Source organism: Canis lupus, chromosome 33, assembly GCF_048164855.1.
Source record: "Canis lupus baileyi chromosome 33, mCanLup2.hap1, whole genome shotgun sequence".
NCBI classification, from domain to species: Eukaryota; Metazoa; Chordata; class Mammalia; order Carnivora; family Canidae; genus Canis; species Canis lupus.
In genome coordinates, this window is record NC_132870.1 from 22,230,412 (window position 1) to 22,249,711 (window position 19,300).

The 19,300-nt window shown below is 39.4% G+C and overlaps 1 pseudogene; it reads right to left on the reverse strand.

Annotated features, from left to right (window-relative positions):
- Positions 1–1,166: 1,166 nt before the first annotated feature.
- LOC140623531 (TAR DNA-binding protein 43 pseudogene) lies at positions 1,167–18,069 on the reverse strand (annotated as a pseudogene).
- Between the last annotated feature and the right edge of the window lie 1,231 nt (positions 18,070–19,300).

Here is a 19,300-nt window from a genome sequence, read left to right on the forward strand (position 1 = left end):
TTCCTTCTCCTTTAGCCAGATAACTCAGCACCTGCAAAACTCTCCAGGTATGTTTTCCATGCTTATTCATAGATGCAAATTCCAAATCGTATGTTTACCATTATTTTTAATATTGTTAATTACAAAAACGATATTGTGAATCCTTCATTCATAGAAATTGTAGTAGGCAAGACAAGGCTAAGAAGAAATGAGATTTATATATCTATGTATGTATGTATGTATATGTATATATTATATACATACATTATCTATTATATACATATATGCATTATATAATAGCTATATATTATAAATATAAATATATATACATATACATATATATATATATATATATATATATAGAGAGAGAGAGAGAGAGAGAGAGAGAGAACCATGAAAATTATGGCATGACTAAGGAGCCTGCATGGAGTTGTCTGGGAAAGTATAGGTTAATGCCAAATACCTAAATAAATACCAAAGACTTCATATAAATAATCATACATCCTTTCTGCATAATATCAGATATCTAGATGCATGAAAATATCTGCATAATGGACTGAGGTTTCTAGATTTTATCTGACACTGATGTCATTTAGAGGTAGACCTGACTCTAAAGGGTGATATTCATTCTTGAAGGTTTCTAGTACTCTCTTCTGTGTGTGGGACCTGAGGAGCTACTGGAGAATTAGAGACTTAACTGCATTATGCACTAGGTGGTCTCTGCTTATCTACTTACCTTGGAAAGATATCACCTTGAAGAATGGATCTTAGTGATCTACTAAGTTAATTTATCACAAATTATAAACACCACTTTCAGAAAATAATTTGATAACAATTTGAATAACTTGGAAATGTATAAAAACATCTGGAGAAATTTTGTTCTGTTTCTAAAAGAAACCAAGAAAAATTTTGTGTTGTGTTACCTGGAGTCACCACTAATCATGACCACATGAATGTTTCTTAACGGATCTGATCCTTGGTACCTTCTCAAGTAATGCGGCTATAACTATATCAATTTTGGAGTTGTTATGAGGATAAGTAAGAAAATCTGTGCTAAAATGCTAAGCATAATAAGTGTTCAATAATTGGTAGCTGTGGGTTGGTATCAAATACTTGGACTTATTGATAGAGCTGTGAGATGGTATAGTACGACTGCACTCAATCACATAGTAACTGTGGCATGAGCATTTGATGCTTTTCTCTTTTATTACTTCTGAGTAAAGTAAGTTTTATTTTTAATAACTGGGACTTGAGGGTGCTCCATTCTGCAGAGTCTTCAGTTGAGAATGCTTGACTAAAGGGCTTCCCTCCTTGAGAGAGCTCAAGTTAATAGTTGATAGCTTTTCTGTTAGTCTCTGCTGCCCAAAGGAATTTTTCTCTGCTTCTAAAAAAGGTAAAAGAGACAGATGCAATGTTTTATCAGTTTGGGGAATGATTATTGAGGGTAATGCTTACTACTGCATGATTTGATTGCCAGAGACTTTGAGGAATCTAAACTTCTAAGTAGTTTCCACCTATTAGATTTTTTTCTATTTAAGTAATTATGGGGGGAGTAAATATTATATCATATATAGTTCGATTACTTGTGTCTGTATTAACTCAGGACCATGTACTGCTATATTTCAGGGACCACAAACATTCAGAACATCGGAGGCTATATTGCTAGGAAACAGACATGAATGAAATGTGTCAGGATGATTTGAACTATGGACTCCTGGACATTGATCCCAAGAATCCCAAGATGAGGGCTGGAACTTAAATTTTGAGTTCTCTTTCCTGTTAGGAGATGGTGCAGAAAAAGAAGCCTACTGTCACTCTGGAGACACCCTGTCATCAGGAAGCACCAGAAAAATAGGGTCTTCGTAAGGATCCAGTCTCAGGACAGAAACTACACTAATTTTTTTTAACGGAGAGAATTTAATGTGAGCAATTGTTAACTTGGTATTAATGAACTGAAAGTGCCAAAAACGAGCATTGTTTTGTCCCAGAGGTAGTCCCTTATCCACGGGGCTGCCTTCATGTGTGTGTGACCTCTGTCTTTGTATAAGGTCTCAAATTTAGAAGGCCCCATGAGTGATTTAAGGCTCTGCTTGAAATCCATCTTGAAATTCTTAGAAATTTTTGAGCAAGTGATCCACATCTTCATTTTTCACTGGATCCTGCAAATTATGCAGTTGGACCACCTGGAGGAAGCAGTTACCATTTTTAGGAGTAGGGAAATGAAGGGAAGAGTTCGACATTATTAAACAGAAAATCCTAGAGAAGGGGGCCTCCGAGGTGCAGGTGGTACCTGGTACTGGTATCTCTGGGTTCAGAGAAGGGAGTCTCTGAGACGGGGACTCTGAGAATGGGTGTTGGTCAGCTGGTATTGGGAGTCTTGGAAGCGGCACGACAGGACTGGTTCTAGAATCCCTGAGGTGGCCCCACGAGGCTATTCCCTGAGTTTTTGAACCTTAGACTTCTACTACTGGAAGGGATTGCCATTGCTGGGCTGAAAAGGTATTGCTCAAGAATACTAATAAAGCTACAGCCCAAGAAGGGCAGGAGACAAAGGAGATTCCGGAAGCAGACCAGAGGAGCTAATGCCCTCTCCCTCTTCCAGCCTTCCCATCTTCCCTTCATCCCCTCCTGGCAGAGTGTAACAGGCACCTAGCTGGCAAAACATCCTCTTGGACTGCAGAGTCTTAGACTCAGAGTCACAAACAAAGACAGAAAGGTGAGTGTGAAGGGAGAGCTTAGTAACTTTCACCAGCAGTAAAACACTAGGAGGCATGTACAAAGTGTCTCCAATCGCTGTCCTCCCAGCTGCTTTTGCAGAGCCCTGCTCTGTTAGGGCAGAGCTTCTGATGGCTCCATGAACCTTTGGAAGACCCGGCCAACAAGACCTTTTCAATAGACCTTACTGTGTTTGTAGCTCCACTTTGCCCTGAAAACTTTATGATAAATCCTGCAGTATATAGTTCCAGTTCAGGCTAGTTAAGTCTTCAGATAGATGCACATGTGTCAGAAAATGTGAGTAATACTTCATCGTGCAGGATAGTGACTTTCCTTCTGAGTGCTTCCTGGAAGAAACACCTGAAGGAAGAGTCAGACGTTAGGTTCCTCCCTTCATCTTTTTGCAGGTTCGCAGTTGTGTTTGCTCCCATGCCTGGATGAAATCTGATAAACATGAGGTTTGCATCTGGTACCGTCTTGCTGTGGTGGTGGTGGTGGTGGTGATGGTTCTTTTCACTGTACTCAGTTAAAGGAAGGATTATTATTTCACTTGAAGTGGAATCTTTTGCATTCAAGGATTCAAAGTTCCTCCAGGCGAGTGGGTGTGTGTGTTTGTCTCTTGCCTCCATCTCACTGTGCTCCTCTGTGGCCCGCACGCAGGCTGCTCTGGCAGCTGGAGTCCTAAGGAGCAGTTCAGCTCTAATCTGTTGAGAGAGTTCATGAAAATCAGGTTCTCTGATGCTACTTTATAAGAGTAGCCTCCTCACCACACGTTCCTTTTCCTACACTTTCTTTCCCCCCAGTACACAAGTCATGGCTTGATAGTATATTTAGCGAGGTGTAGAACCATCATTATAATTTTAGAATGTTGTCATCACCTCAAAAAGCAGCCCCTTCCTTTTGGATATCACCCTCCAATCTTTTCACCAGCCTTCATCCAGGCCTCAGTAATCACTAATCGAACTTCTATGTATCACCTTATTCTGGATATTTCATGTAAGTCTATAATTTTATTTTTTATTTGAACAAGTCCTTTGATGAAGATTGGGTACCACTTCTCCCAATATAACTCCAGTAACTCATGCCTAACAGAAGACAATGTGTTGATGTCAATATACATCTACCAAATGTTACAAACTCACTTATGAGTTCAATCATAAACAACCAGATTCTAATGCTTACTGGGGAGAGGGAAGGCCTGGACAGAATCATTTGCTTAGGGTTCTTTGCAGAGGAAGAACAAGTGCAGTAATAGTTCATATATTTGTCATCCATCATCCATCCCAATCAAAGAGGAGCATAAGGTACCTTGTAACAGAATCTCAGACCTTGACCTTGAGTAGCTCAGCCAGGCCCAGCTGACATGCTCAGCTTGAGCTGCCACTCAGGGGACATGCAGACAGGTGGACAGGTTAACTTGATACACTTGATTTCAACATCACTGTTGGATCAAGGGCAGACATAGCAAGGATGCTGAATTCAGAGGAGTTATTGCTTACAAAATGCCAAAAGTGGGTTCTACACAAAAATATCTAAGGGAAATCAGTCTGTGAAGGGCATTTTCTTCACGAAGTGCACAATTTACCACAAAGCATGCAAGAATAAAGCTATCCTTCCTGCTCTTTGCTTGTCTATCGTTTTCACTTACCAGCAAGGATCTCCAAATTACATAGGCATGTAGAGGCTTTGGTGCACTTCTGGAGAAGGGGAGCAAAGAGACCCAGCTGCACCAGCTTCCTAAACTACTGCATTATTTTACCCTGATGGTTTTAATTAGAGAAAAATAACTGCATTGAGACCATCTGCATATTCATAATGTGGAACATATGGCTGGTTTTCAGAATTTTGAAAAAAGAAAATGCATTAATAACCATGCTTCTTTCCATTCATTTCTCACATTCCAGGTTATTTCTTTGAGAAATAATATATTTGAAAAATCTGTTTACTCTTTACATGAGCCAAATGTTCTCATTCCTTTAGGACTTGCGTGTTGTGTCTGCTACTATTGTGCATTTCAGCAACAAATGCTAAAAAGAATATGGTTGTTTATGATTGAGAATGCCCCATAAGTGAGTTCATAACACTTGGTAGATATGTATTTACATCCCACACACTGTTTTTTTTGTTAAGCATAAATTGCTGGAGTTATATTTATGGGAAAGTCTTGTTACAATTTCCTGAGAGCACGATAAGGACTCAAACCAAGACTAGTATGTGATGTGTGTGCACATGGACATGTGTGTGTGTGTGTGTGTGTGTGTGTGCGCCTGTGAACATGAGGGTGTGTATCGAAGACGGGACTAACAGTATGCACCTAGTTTTGACCAAGTGAAACAAAATCAACAATTGTGAAAATGAAAATTATTAAGTATATAGAAAGCATTTTGGACTCAATGTCATTCTGGTAAGACAGTAAATAAGATGGATTGACTTTTGAATTTTAAATTCTTAATGGAAGAAAAAGCAATCTTTATTTATATTGGAAGAAAATAGAAAAACCAATAGAACTCTGTTTTTTTTTTTTTTTTGGTCTGGCTTTTGGGTAGTCCCTGGATCAATAAATCCAATTCCCCTAAGATAACACACAAGAAAACAACCAAGGAACTAGAATTGGTATAGCTACCTCAATAACAAAGCAGAAAAAAGTGTAAAGAGAGGAGAAGAAACGATTAGGAAAGAAATGAAATTTGGCTCCTCTGAGACCAAGCTACCATGTTTGTAGAGCAAAGGCAAAATAAAAGAAGGGAAATAAAATTCAGATGACAGACATATATGTTGCAGAGAATTGGAGAAAACCCACTTGCTCCCTAGGAGATTGTCCCTGAAGCACTCGCCCTGTGGGCATGGGGGATCTAAGTTACTTTCAGAGCCCCACGGTGCTTTAAGGCCTCCAAGGGCTCCAGTATACAATTTCTTTCTTCTGTGTTGCCATATTCTTTCAGAGTTTAGCAAGGGGTCTTAGGCGCTTGGCTAAAACAATGTACAGCTTTTTGCCCAGTTTATAGATGAAAAAAAATGGAGATATTTGGAGCAGGTATAATTTATTAAAAAGAAAAGCCTTCAAGGCGGGGATTGAGATAACCAAACTGCTTATATTGAAATTATGCCAGAGTCTCTGTTTTGCAAAAGGAAACAGCCTGACGCTTCCATTTATTTAGTGAGGGCATTGGAGTGATCTAGTATTTCACAAAATCTACTGGGATGACTCTTAGATTGGGAATGAGCTTGCTTTTATGGGCATAGCGACTGACTCCTTTTCAAGGAATTGGCTTAATCTGAATTAATTCTGTCCTTTTCTTCCCCTTCCAGTTAGAACATCATACCTATGATTTCACCAATATCCTGTTTTGAAACAGACTTTACTAACTCAGTTCATTTTTTTTTTTTTTTTTTTTTTTTACTAACTCAGTTCAAATGTCATATCTCTTTGAATGGTAGAAAGAATGTCTTCTTTGTTTCCCAGATCATCTCATTTCTAGTGATGATGATACAAAGTTAATAGTTTTCTTCATATGGTTTTGAAATTCGTTTTCTATTTACTGCCTGCTGACCCTTGTGCATACCTTTATCTTGGCTATAAGCAATGTGATATAAGTAATTCTTTATGCTCTGGGAACCATATTGTTTTATTCCTCCTACTCAGGACTTTTTTTTTTTTCCTGAGTTTTACAGCATTATGGAACTCACTTATAGCTGATAAAATTGTCCTCATTCTCTTTCAGGGAACAGAGGATACTTAGATGTAGCAATGCCATGTTTTAGCAAACTATGGACTATTTTTTTGATCACTGTGACTCTCTTTCTCTCTCTGCTTCAGCTTCATGCCAATCCAGAGCTGACAACGGAATGAAAGATCTTCATCAATAACTCTTCTTCTTTTCCCGTGATAAAGCATATCAATATGAAGTGACCTAAACTTTTAAAATAAATTTTACTTTTTCTTTTATTGTGGTAAAATATAGGTAACATAAAACTTACTATCTTAACCATTTTTAAGTGAACAGTTCAGCAGCATGAATACGTTCACATTGTGTGCAACCATCACCATCATCCATCTCTAGAACTTTTCATTATCCCAAGCTGAAACTTTAAACCTGTTAAATCACAACTCCCCATCTCTCCTGCCCAGTCCCTGGTCACAACTATTGTACTTTCTGTCCCTATGACTTTGACTAACGTAGGTGCTTCATATCAATGGAATTATACAATATTTGTCCTTCTATGTAAATTTTCCCTTTTTGAATGGATATTGCAGCATTAAGGAGATGACTTAGACCCCTAAAACTGATCCTTCCTTTGCCAGTTAGCAGAATATGATGGGAGATCCATGAGGGCTTCCCCTTTCGCCCCAGTGAGGATATGCTTCAGTTAAATTCATCAAAGACAAATTCATTTCACATACTACCAGACTATTAGAGTATATCACACTCAAATGAGAATACTTTTAAGTTCTTTGAGCCAAGGACATAAAAATGTTGAAATAATAAATTAACTGAAAGTATTCCCTCTTGAGTGTATGTGTGTGTGTGTGCGTGTGTGCCTGTTTGTGTGTGTGTGTACTCTTGTAAAGGAAAGGATTTTGTTGGGCAGCCCGGGTGGCTCAGCAGTTTAGTGCTGCCTTCAGCCCAGGGTGTGATCCTGGAGACCTGGGATCCATCCCACATTGGTCTCCCTGCATGGAGCCTGCTTCTCCCTCTGCCTGTGTCTCTGCCTCTCTCTCTGTGTGTCTCATGAATAAATAAATAAAACTCTTAAAAAAAAGAAAAGATTTTGCTTGGTAACATTAATAACTAATCTCCATAAGCCATGTTGAAGTTTACAAAGGACTTTTTCACAGACCCCTTCCTATGAAACAACAGCCTTGAAAAGGTTAATGTTCATTCCCACATTTAGATGCTACAGTTCAGGCTCATTGAGATTTACTCTCTTGCGTTCACAAGGCAAATGAGTGATGGTGCTGAGGCCCTAAGTGCAATCCCATTGTGTAGGCCCACATCCCCCCATCTTACTAATTACCCCCCAGTGCCACAGGAAGCCATGTCAGCGTGTGGAGTCCCAGTCTGGTGACTTATCAGCACAGGCAGTGCTCTCCTTCTTTTAGTTTGACCTTCTAAGAGAACTTTCTCTATGTCCAACACTCTGCTACTCACTCTAAGGATCCGGCACTTGACCTATACATTGTGTAGTTTCAGGAGGGTCAGATACTTCCCATGTCTGGCAAAAAGCTTCCCCTGAGCTGCCACACTGAGGGATCAGGAGCTCTTTTCTCTCACCAAAACTGGGTCACATTACAGATAGTGAGGAGAGATAGTGTGGAACTAGTTCAGAGCGGCAGCAGACCAAGTTCTATTGCTGGCAACAAAACTGGAAAATGGCTTATGTTAAAGTCCAACATGAAATTGCAAACAATTAAAAGAATAATAAAAAAAATGCTGCCAGTGGTATTTTAAAAAACTTTCAAAATTTAAGGAACACAGTGTAGAGCATATTCATTGCTTCGTGATCTCCTGACTCTGCGTGTCTGGTCTGTGGAGGAAACACGGCAAAGGAGAGGAAATATGAAGCAGAAACCTCGCCTCTGTGCTTTCTTAACTCTTGGAGCCTCACATTCTCAGGAGAATTGTCAGAGTGGTTTTTAAATTAAAAAAAAAAATGTAGCTTGGCAGAGCTGTGGAGTGTTTTATTTCTTAAACTCTTGCCGGCCGCAACCATTGACAGAATCATCTTCTGCTGGTTCTGCAAAGCTGCCAAAGCAGGGAAATGTGTTCTGTTGCATGGATTCATCTCTCACTCCTTCTCATTTGCTCCTATTTTCCATGGCACTTTGATCCTTTCTCGTTTTCCACTCCAAATTGGTCCTTGTGTATCCCATGCCAATTGGCATGCTTCTATTAAAGTATTTTGCTAATAATATCCTAGCCATTCTGACCTCCCCTCCACTGTCTCTCCCATCCTATCTGGGTGTACTTAGGTGGTTGCTCTAAAGCTCACTGTTGACTCTTGCTAGTATGAGACTGCTTAGTCTTACCTTCTTTATATTATCTATAGATTTACCAAACATCTTTGTTCCAAAGAGTTCAAAAGTTTTCAAAAGTTTGTCTTTTTTTATTAGGTAACATTTTGTTTTAACAATTTGATAAAAAAGATAATCATTTAGAATTTAGGCTAATTTGGGGCAGCCCGGGTGGCTCAGTGGTTTAGCGCCACCTTCAGCCCAGGACGTGATCCTGGGGACCAGGGATCGAGTCCCACGTAGGACTCCCTGCATGGAGCCTGCTTCTCTGTCTGCCTGTGTCTCTCCTCTCTCTCTCTCTCTCTCTCTCTCTCTGCCTCTCATGAATAAATAAATGAATAAAATCTTTAAAAAAAAGGAATTTAGGCTAATTTGTTAATGTTACCTATTGTGTTGAGGCTAGTTGAAATACAGTTTTTAGTTTGAAAAAGTAAATCTTATCAAGAGATCCTCTAATAGAATGGCTCAAAAGACTCTCCTCCTAGCCAGCTACACTCTACTGCATGAGTTACTAGGCCTTTCCAGGCTTCTACTCTGCATCAGAAATAAGGAGTGGAAGATTCCATTTGCCTTCTGGCATTAAAACACAACAATTCTATGAATTTATAAAATAAAGAGCAAGCTTGGCATGTTGCCTGAGGACTCCTAGGACTCACATTTCAGATGCTTCTGGCTGTGTGTTTCTAGAAATCAATTTCCTCATTAGTTCTCTTTCAACTTATTTTGAAGTTTGGTCTCTGGATTTTTTCTGTCTCCTTTCACCCTGCAGCCAAGTTCGGCATGTTTATTTCTAGAAGTCAGCAGCTTCTATAGGTGCTTTAAAACAAAGCTATCTTAGCCACAGAGAGCTGTATGTGGCATATCAGTAAGAGAGTTTCATAGAAGAATAACTTTTAAGGCAGTGAGCTTCTGCCCTTTGTTTTCTTTTTTAGCCCACTGAACCATTGTCAGGCATAAATCTGATTTCCTTACTTTGTTTGAATTAGGTGACTTGGTTAACATGAATATTTTATCATTATACATTAACTTTATCTGGAACATGATTTTTTAAAGAGTTCTGTTTAAGTAAGAATGTTTTTATTAAGCCCTAGGCCTCGTTTTTCTATGGAAATGTGCTTTCGGTGTTATAATAGGTCTATTGGAAAACAAGATTAAAATAAAAGCACTTCATTTTGAAAGCAACTTTTCAAAAATACTATGTCTAAGGCCTTGTTAAAGTTTTTAGGCTTTTAATATTTGGTAAGGTAGGTTATAGGCTTGAGAGAACACTCATATCCACAGAGGCAGCACACCTCAGTATTTCATAAAGGAAGATGTCTAGGCCTTAAATTAGGTAGCTTTGGACTTTAATCTCATGCCGCCCCTTAGCTGAGTGATACTGGATAAGTCATTTTACCTCTTTGAGGCTTGGCTTTTGACCTGTAAGGTCAGGTCAATGCTAATCACTTCCCATAATTAGAGCTAAACACCATCTAGCTCACAGGAGGTACTGAACGAATGGTATTGCAGTGATTTTCTATTATGAGATGAGAGAGATTCCAGTTCTTCTAGCCTCAGGGTACCATGTATTATTTTTCTTTTGGACTTCTAAGAATTCATTAGGCAAAGTTGTGCAATTTAGCAATCACTTTAATCAATTTGTCTTTGAATAGTATTTACCAATGATTTCCTTCATATCTAAAACCAGCCTTTTATCATATCCTCAGCCTTAAAAATGAACTGTCAGCAAAGTGAATCAGTGATTTATTAGATTTATTTTATTTTATTATAGCTGAGCAGTGCTTCTCTGCTTCTGGTATATAGTTGAAATCTCCTTTATGTATGTATATATTATGTATGTTTGTATGTATGTATGTATGTATGTATTCAGGAGAGACACACAGAGAGAGAGAGAGGCAGAGACACAGGCTGATGGAGAAGCAGGCTCCATGCAGGGAGCCCCACGTGGGACTCGATCCCGGGTCTTCAGGATCACACCCTGGGCTGAAGGTGGCGCTAAACTGCTGAGCCACCTGAGCTACCCGAAATCTCCATTATTTAAGTCCATTTGCTTCTCTACTGGTTTTCTGATTTGAATCATGAACCTTTCTCTATTTCTCCCTTCTTCCCTCCTTTGTGCTTTTCTTTTTTTTTTAATAATAAATTTATTTTTTATTGGTGTTCAATTTGCCAACATACAGAATAACACTCGGTGCTCATCCCGTCAAGTGCCCCCCTCAGTGCCAATCACCCATTCACCCCTTTGTGCTTTTCTTTCTTCCTTTCATTCAACATGTATTTCCTGAGGGTCTGTTCTGGCCTGACATTGTTCTAGGTCCTAGGGATAGAGCAATAAGCAAACCAGGAGGTTCTTCTTCAAGTGTGATGCTCTGAGAAGACCACTCTGAGAGGGTAACATTCAGGCTGAGCAGCCTTTGTAATATGACATTTGTTTTATTATTCTGTTACCTTTACCCAGAGGCTTTGGGAATGCTCCTACTTCTTGAGCCTTGTCTCAATCAATCTTTGAGGTTATATTTTCTGGACATACACAGCTACTTGGCTTTGTCTTAACCTCATCATGAATTCCATTTGACTGTTTACCAAAAAAACTTGAGAAGTCATATATGCCAAGGGTAGCCCTATCCACTTTTTCCTATAAATCCTTCCACTTGAACTTTTCAACATGGACTGAGAAGCCATTGGCGGATGGATGTGGTGGTTAATTTTATGTGTCAACATGACTGTACCATAGAGTGTTCATATATCTAGTTAAACATTAATTCTGTGTGTGTCTATAAGAATGTTTCTGGATGAGATTAGCATTTGAATCTAGAGACTGAGAAAGCAGATTGCTCTTCCTAATATGGGTGTCATCTAAGCCATTGAGGACCTGGATAAAGTAAAAAGGTAGAGGAAGAATGCATTTTCTCTCTGCCTAACTGCTTGAGCAGGCATATTTGCCTTCTCCTGTCCTCAGACTGGAACTTATATCATTCTCAGGCCTTTGGACTTGTCCTGAAATTATACCACTGGCTTTTCTGGACCTTCAGCTTTCAGGCAGATCAGACTCAATTTTCTCTCTCTTTCTTCTCTCTCTCTCTTTCAAATGTGTACCTGTACAAATTATATCTCTATCTATCTATCTATCTATCTATCTATCTATCTATCTATCTTACCAGCTCCCTTTCTGCCACAGAGATGGTAATATGACCCAGATTTGAACAATTCTGGTACCTTACATACTATGCCTTCACCACCTGATAAAATCCTATGAAATAGATATTACTATAATGTACAGATGTGGAAAAAGGGTCAAGGACATTATGTAAGCTTCTCAAGGTCATCAACTAATAAGAGATCAGGCCCAAGTGCAATGCCCATGTTCTCCCCACTGTTCTATGTTACCATCTGTATCATAATGCTGCTTTGGAGAACACAACTTACTTTAAATCCTATGACTAAGACAATTAGCAGTGCTTCTTTTCTAGCTCCTTGATACCTTGTACACACTTAGCCAGGGGTCCCATTAACAGAAAGATGAAGTTAAACCAAATACTCATGAAAAAATGAACATGAACAAATTTCAAACAGTATAACTTTATTAACATAAAAGGGGGATTATAAAGCATGGCAATGGCCATATTTTAGTTTTGTTTGCTTAATATCTCTTCCTTTAGGAAATTATCCTACTCCCCTTGTGGTTCTGGAATCAACTCATTTGGCATCCAAGTGCCAGCACCCCTAGCTCCCTTCCTGCCATAGTGATGAAAATGTGACTTGGGTTTGGACAATTCTTTATCCTTGGCTAAATGATGCCTCTGAAGAGTAAAGTCATGACTCAAGGGAGGCCAAAGAAAATCTTTTTCAGGCCTGATATATAGATGTCAGGAAAGGAAACTTCATTTTTGTTGAAGGACGTATATTTCTACTGACAGTGATCATTTTTCTGAAACATAAAGTCTGCAATATAATATATACATATATACACATGTACATAGAATATATATACACACACATATATAATCTTTTCCTGTCTCTCTCTTTCTCTGGCTACTGACCCAAACAAATTCTGATTAATAAGGGCATTTCAAGAGGCCATAACAAAGAAGGGGAATTGAGAAGTTCTATCCTGATCTAATGAGAAAAAATGAGGGCCAAAGAGTCTAAATACATGCCTAGATTCATGGATCCATGGTTAAATTTTAAATCAGCATTCACGATTCTTATTTGTTGTTATTTCTATCAAACTACATTGCCTCAATCTTTCAGAGGTCCACCAAGTTTGCCTGAATTGATAGGAGAGGTAGCAAGCATTTACCATATTCAGGGAGCCATGCTAAGTGTTGCAAGCAAAAGACAATCACTGGTCTCATGGAGTTTAAGACAAACCATAAAATTTGTTCTGGTGCCTGTTCTGTTCCAGGAATTACCAGGGCCCAAGATAGAATCTAACAATGTGGTTTAATGCATAAATTTTAAGTCAATGATTTTGTTTGTTTATTCATTCTTGATGAGGATGGGATGTTATTACAGGAGGCCAGGCATCACTGAGAGCCTACCATGTATCAGGTGTTATACTGGAAAGTAAAATGTAGTGCTGATGATACTGAATTTGATTCCTGCTTTCATGTAGATTACATTCTTGCCTAAAGGCAGAGATTATGTTTCTAAACACATAGTTATTTACATAAATGAATAAATAGCAAAAGTACTTACATTGTATTTGCATATGTTGGAACGATCCTGTGAGCTAGTCCATGTTCCAACACTTAAGACGCCTCCCTTTACCAAGTGGTTATAAGGCTTGGCAACATCATCTGATTCTCAGTCAGCAAGAATCCAACAAAACCTGCATGATTGCTGTTCTTTGTTGTTATGCTGATATCCGCATTAGCAGTGGCAGTTCTGCATTCTTATCCTTTAGTATCCAAAGTATTTTGGAAACCACTGCTCAGATGACCACTCAGTTATCCATGGTGACCCTAACTTGTATCTAAGTCAATCCTTTTCTCTTCCGTGCCAGCTGTTAGACTATAGAAAAGGAGGCACAAAAATTTATGGACTTCACACCTACGTAGCATATTTCTACTGAGGAATTCAAGGCACTCTGGATTTTTTATTACTTTTAATTTAAAATAATCCTGAACTTTAGGATGGAAGAGGTAGTTTTCTTGCCTACTAAATGGAGAAGCCTGAGCACAGGATACCTTATCTCATGCTATAGCTCTATTCCTGAAAAATGGCACCAAACCTGGATGCTTGCGAATCAAGCAGGTGACAGTGATGATATAGCTTACGAAGTAAAGAAATCCTGGAGTGGAAATACTGTTAAAACATACCATTTCTCCATTTATTTTTTAATTAGAAATTCAGCTTTATGTACATTTGGCCTAAGGAAATATGGCCTGCCTAAACTACATTCTTTGGACTAGAATTGTTAGTAGAAGCTTAGGTCTGAGGTTCCTTGGTTCCTTATTGAGATGTCAATGGCAAATGACCTTTCATTTATCTATAAAAAAACTAAAGCTTCTCAGTCTGGCCAAGAAGATTTTCCAAAACCAGGGCATCATCTATATTTACAATCTTATTTTTTGAGTATTGACTTTTTTATATAAATAAATGTATAAAATACGTATACCATTAGTTCTGCAGGTCTCCATTCAGCAGATTGGCAAGTAGTATTGAAAAGCTGTGGGCTCAGCGCTACTCTTATTCTCTCCATCAATAAGTACCAAGTTTGGCAGGTGTATAAGAAACATCATTCTTCTGGAATAAGAATTATTCTGTTCTTCTGAGCCTTAAGTGCCTGGTGTGGGTCCCTCGGTGCCCGGGTGTTCACAGACATCTGTTTCTTCATGCCCCTTGAGAATTTGCCCTGCATTTTCTTGTTGCACTGGAGCCAATTACAACCCAACCTTTTTCAGCCAATGTCTTCTCCCTGGTCTTTGGATCTTGCTCCTTCTATTTGTGATTTGCCCTGATAACCTTTCTCAATTTTGTGCCTCAAAATTCATCCTAGCAACATACAGCTTCTTGTTTATACATTTTTCTTGTCTTTAGAACTTTGCTCACATTGCACTTTTGCCTGGAATGTCTTAGCCAATCAAACTTCTGCATCTTGGAAGATCCAAGTCAGATGTCAATTCATCCAGGATCACTTTCTCAGTCCATAGACTTGGTAAATTTTCTTTTATTCTTCCACAGTAAACCAAATTGCAATTTACTGTTTTTCATTATGTAAATCAGTTTTACTTAATAATTTTCAGCATGGGAAACTCTTATAAAAAGGATCCAAGCACAGGACACAGGGCTACATCAAACAGCATTCTTTAGAACTTCCACCCTTCTTTGTGACACCCCCAAGCTCCCTGGTGATCTCTGTTTCCAAGTACTCCTGCAAAGCACAGCACAAGCTCAGTTCTTGTTCTCAACCCACTGGCTTCAGTTCACATGACCACCCTTGCAGCGCAGTAACAGAAAAGAACACACACCATACAGCATTCATAGTGGTTGACAAAGGGGTAAGGGGAATGCAAGCATCCTTTTACTTAACACATTCAATTAATGGGGCTTATCTAAAAACAAAACTCAGGTACAGTCTTCCAACAGATGTGGATGTCCTTCAAATACAAAAAAACGGTTATACATTATTTGCTGTCTTTTCTGTCTGCATGCTCTCTCACCAAAGCCACAGGATTGAGAGACACATCTTGCCAAGTTGAAAAATATCCATTATGCACCACCAAGTCTCTGCACGGACTTTTTCCTGTTCTTGCTCATACTTGCCTTTCATGCCTTGTCACCACCATCAATCCCACATAAAATTTCAAAAGTTCAAACAGCCTACTGGTTCCATATCACAGGCCTGTGTTCATAGGATTGGTACAACTCCATGAAATAAAGAGTGGCAGATAAAAACGGGACACCCGCTGTCAAAAATGTAGCTTCTGTAGCATGCTGACGAATCCTTGAATGAGAAAGCATGTAGACAGAAATATTCCTATGGCAGACTATTCACAGCTCTACTTTCAATGAAGTGCTTCTTCATAAACATTTGAAATGAGATGAACTGCAGAGATTAAATGAAGGCTTCATATTTCATTTTTGCATATGAAGGGAAGCAAGTGTTAAAAACAAAGTAAAAATAAAAGAACTAAACACTGTGACGCCATGATCTCCAAAAAAAGGAGATTTGTCCTAAGGAAAAAATGCATCTGGTGGGGTTCAAATTAAGTCAAGGAGAAAAGATAGGGTGCCTGGCGGCTCAGTTGGTTAAGCATCTGACTCTTGATTTTGGCTCAGGTCATGGCTCAGGTCTTGAGCTCAGTATCATGAGATTGAGCTCCCCATCAGCTCTGGGCTCAGCTGGGAGTCCGCTTGAGATTCCCGCTCTCCCTCTCCCTCTGCCCCTCCCCCTGCTTGCACACATGCTTGTACATACATTCTCTCTCTCTGTCTCTCTCTCTCTCAAATAAATAAATAAACACAATCTTTAAAAAAAAAAGACCAGGAGAAAGAATGTAGTTTTAACCAATGGTTTCCATATTACAGGAGAAACCTTTTGATATCAGTTGTAGTGTGTTGTTTTTTACCTATCAGGCAAACAGCAGTTCACTTTTAAACACTCAATATTTCTACCCTCTATGTAACAAGACTTATAGAATTCCTTTAGTTTTTCCTTTTTCTAAGGAGAAAGGTCAAAAATACTCCTGAATGTATGCCACACCGAACAAACCGATTTTGAAAATTCTTTGTACATATGCATTTTACAATATACTTACCACGTGTTTAGAAAAATTTGAATTCCCAGCAGTCTATACCAACTCCACTGCCTGTATTCCCCAGCCGGAAGATTTAGAATACACACTTGAGCCAAAGCCTCTATGAAAACCACTGCCTGATCTTGCATTTGATGCGGATCCCCAACCCATTGCTGCACCTGAGTTAGAATGGCTGTAGGAACTATTTCCAGAACCAAAGGCCCGATTTGGCTCCCTCTGCATGTTGCCTTGGATTTGGTTATTACCACCTGGCCCTGGCTGGCTCTGCTGACTGGCTAACATGTCCATGAAGCCCCAGCTGTTGTGCAGTGCTGCATGGGCTGCAGCCGGATTTACGCTAAAAGCCCCGAAGTTCACCCCTCCCTGACATTACTACTTTGATTGTTTCCCAAATGAGCTCCACCCCTTCTACTACAAAATCCACCTTGATTCCCAAAGCCTCCTGGATTACCACCAAATCTTCCACTTCTGTCTATTATTATTGTGCTTAGGCTCATCATTTGATATATGAATGCCGATTCCTTTAAGGATCAGGTCCTCTCCACCGAGACACTGGGCAACTCGATCATCTGCAAATGTAACAAAGGCAGAGGACCTGAATGGTTTGGGAATAAAGACATCAACCACCTCCCTGTTCTGGCAAATTGCCTGTTTTTTGTTTTTTTAGGTTAACACTTTTACATTTATTTCAACTTTAATAGAAATAGATTTATGGAAATATAAATAATTCTAATCCTTATCTTAATATAAAGCAAATAGGATACAATTTTTGAAGTGTTATTTTAAACCCATTACCATAAGATTTTTGCCCATTAATTACATTTCATACCAAAGGGGGAGGGGTGCTGAAAGGAGGGAGGTAGTAATAAGAGGGAAGGATTACAAAGGAGGGAACACCAAAAAGTCTGGCAGTGACAGATATTGTTCACTACCTTGATTGCAGTGATGGTTTCACAGAAGTCAAAACTTACCAAATTATATGCTTTAAATGTGGTTTATATCAATTTATACTTTAATAAAGTGCATTGTAAAAAATAACCTGCTGCAGAGAAGCTGAGTATGAAGCAGTCCAAAGTACTATTTTTTTTTTTTTAAGACATCCAGGCCTATTTCTGAGTTCAACAAATCTACACTAGATGTGCAATTTAACTAGTTTCTGTACTTTATGAGCTCCCTTTCAACCCATATGGCCCAGCTCTTTACCAGTTACCCATTAGAGAGCGATTTTGCTAAGCTTTAATGGTTCTATTGAAATACATTTGTATGGATCCTCCCACTCAGTAACCAAACTTGTTGATGCTATCATTTAATAAGTAACTCATTGGCAGTCATGTCCTCGGTACTACCACACGCAACAAACATCCTCCTGCTTCTCAAAGGCTCATTTGGACTTTGCTTAGAATTAGGAAGTTTACAGTGACACCATTGTCCATCTATCATATGTTGCTGTGATGTTACTTTCACCTGAGTTTCATATTCCATAAAGTGAACAGAGCCAAACTGCCTTGAACAACTAGTTTTAGTATCTTTCTTGATCTGATCCACAAGAACGTCTCCAAATGTATTAAAATATTCTTTGCTGGTCTCTGTGGTCTGCATTCATTTATTTCTAGATAACTTTCCCATCTTCATAGACCCATTGTTGAATGCCCAGCAGGCCCTGAAGTCAGAGACACGCAAATAGAAAGATAAACCTCCAAATGCTAGAGATGTTCCCATCTTTGTACCCACTTTTATATTGTGTCTTCCTGGAATGCTCTCCACTGACTTCTCTATTTAATTAAACCTTACAAATTCAAATTTTATTTCAGGTTCTGTTTTCTTTGTGAAGTTTCTTTAACCACCTACTCTTATAGTAATCACTTCTCCTTTGCATTCTTCTTAGTTTATAGACTCCCAAACTGGCTCTTCTCTTTCTTTTGTGTTGTCAGTTTTTTTCTACATACCTATGCTGTCTTCTCAGTAGGATTGTCAGCTTCCTCAGAGTGGGTGTTTTAACTTGGAAATGCCTAGGGCAGCCTGGGTGGCTCAGCGGTTTAGCGCTGCCTTCGGCCCAGGGCACAATCCTGGAGACCTGGGATTGAGTCCCACATTGGGCTCCCTACATGGAGCCGGCTTCTCCCTCTGCCTGTGTACCTGCCCCCCTCTCTCTCTCTCAATCCCTCTCTCTGTCTCTCATGAATGAATAAATAAATAAAATTTTTAAAAAAAACCTTGGGGGGATCCCTGGGTGGCGCCTGCCTTTGGCCCAGGGCGTGATCCTGGAGACCCGGGATCGAATCCCACATCAGGCTCCCGGTGCATGGAGGCTGCTTCTCCCTCTGCCTATGTCTCTGCCTCTCTCTCTCTCTGTGACTATCATAAATAAATAAAAATTAAAAAAAAAAATTAAAAAAAAAAATTAAAAAAAAAAATTAAAAAAACCTTGGGAATACCTAAATTCAGAAAATGTGGGGACCTCAGTGACATGGACCACAAGAGAGCAGAGGGTGGGAATGGCAGAATGAGGTCAGAGATGGAGGGGAAGAAGTTGATCTGTCTGTAGAGGGCTTTCAGGGGCTTTAGGGGGGCTGGCCAGTGCTCTAGGTCTCAGCCACATGGGGAGATCAGAGGTGGTTCATGCCAATGCTGGGATCAAAGAGTCCAATCCGCTGTGTGGAGTGGGATGATGTGAGGGGACTCTGGGCAGTAGGATTGTATTGTGGCCCCAGTTAAAAAGCTCTCCTAAAAGGAAGCCAACCAGGCTGTAGGAACGGGGAAGACTCTGGTAAAATGTGGATAGAGTGCCAAGAAAGGGCCCCTGAACAGTAGGAAATGGGTTTGGGCTAGC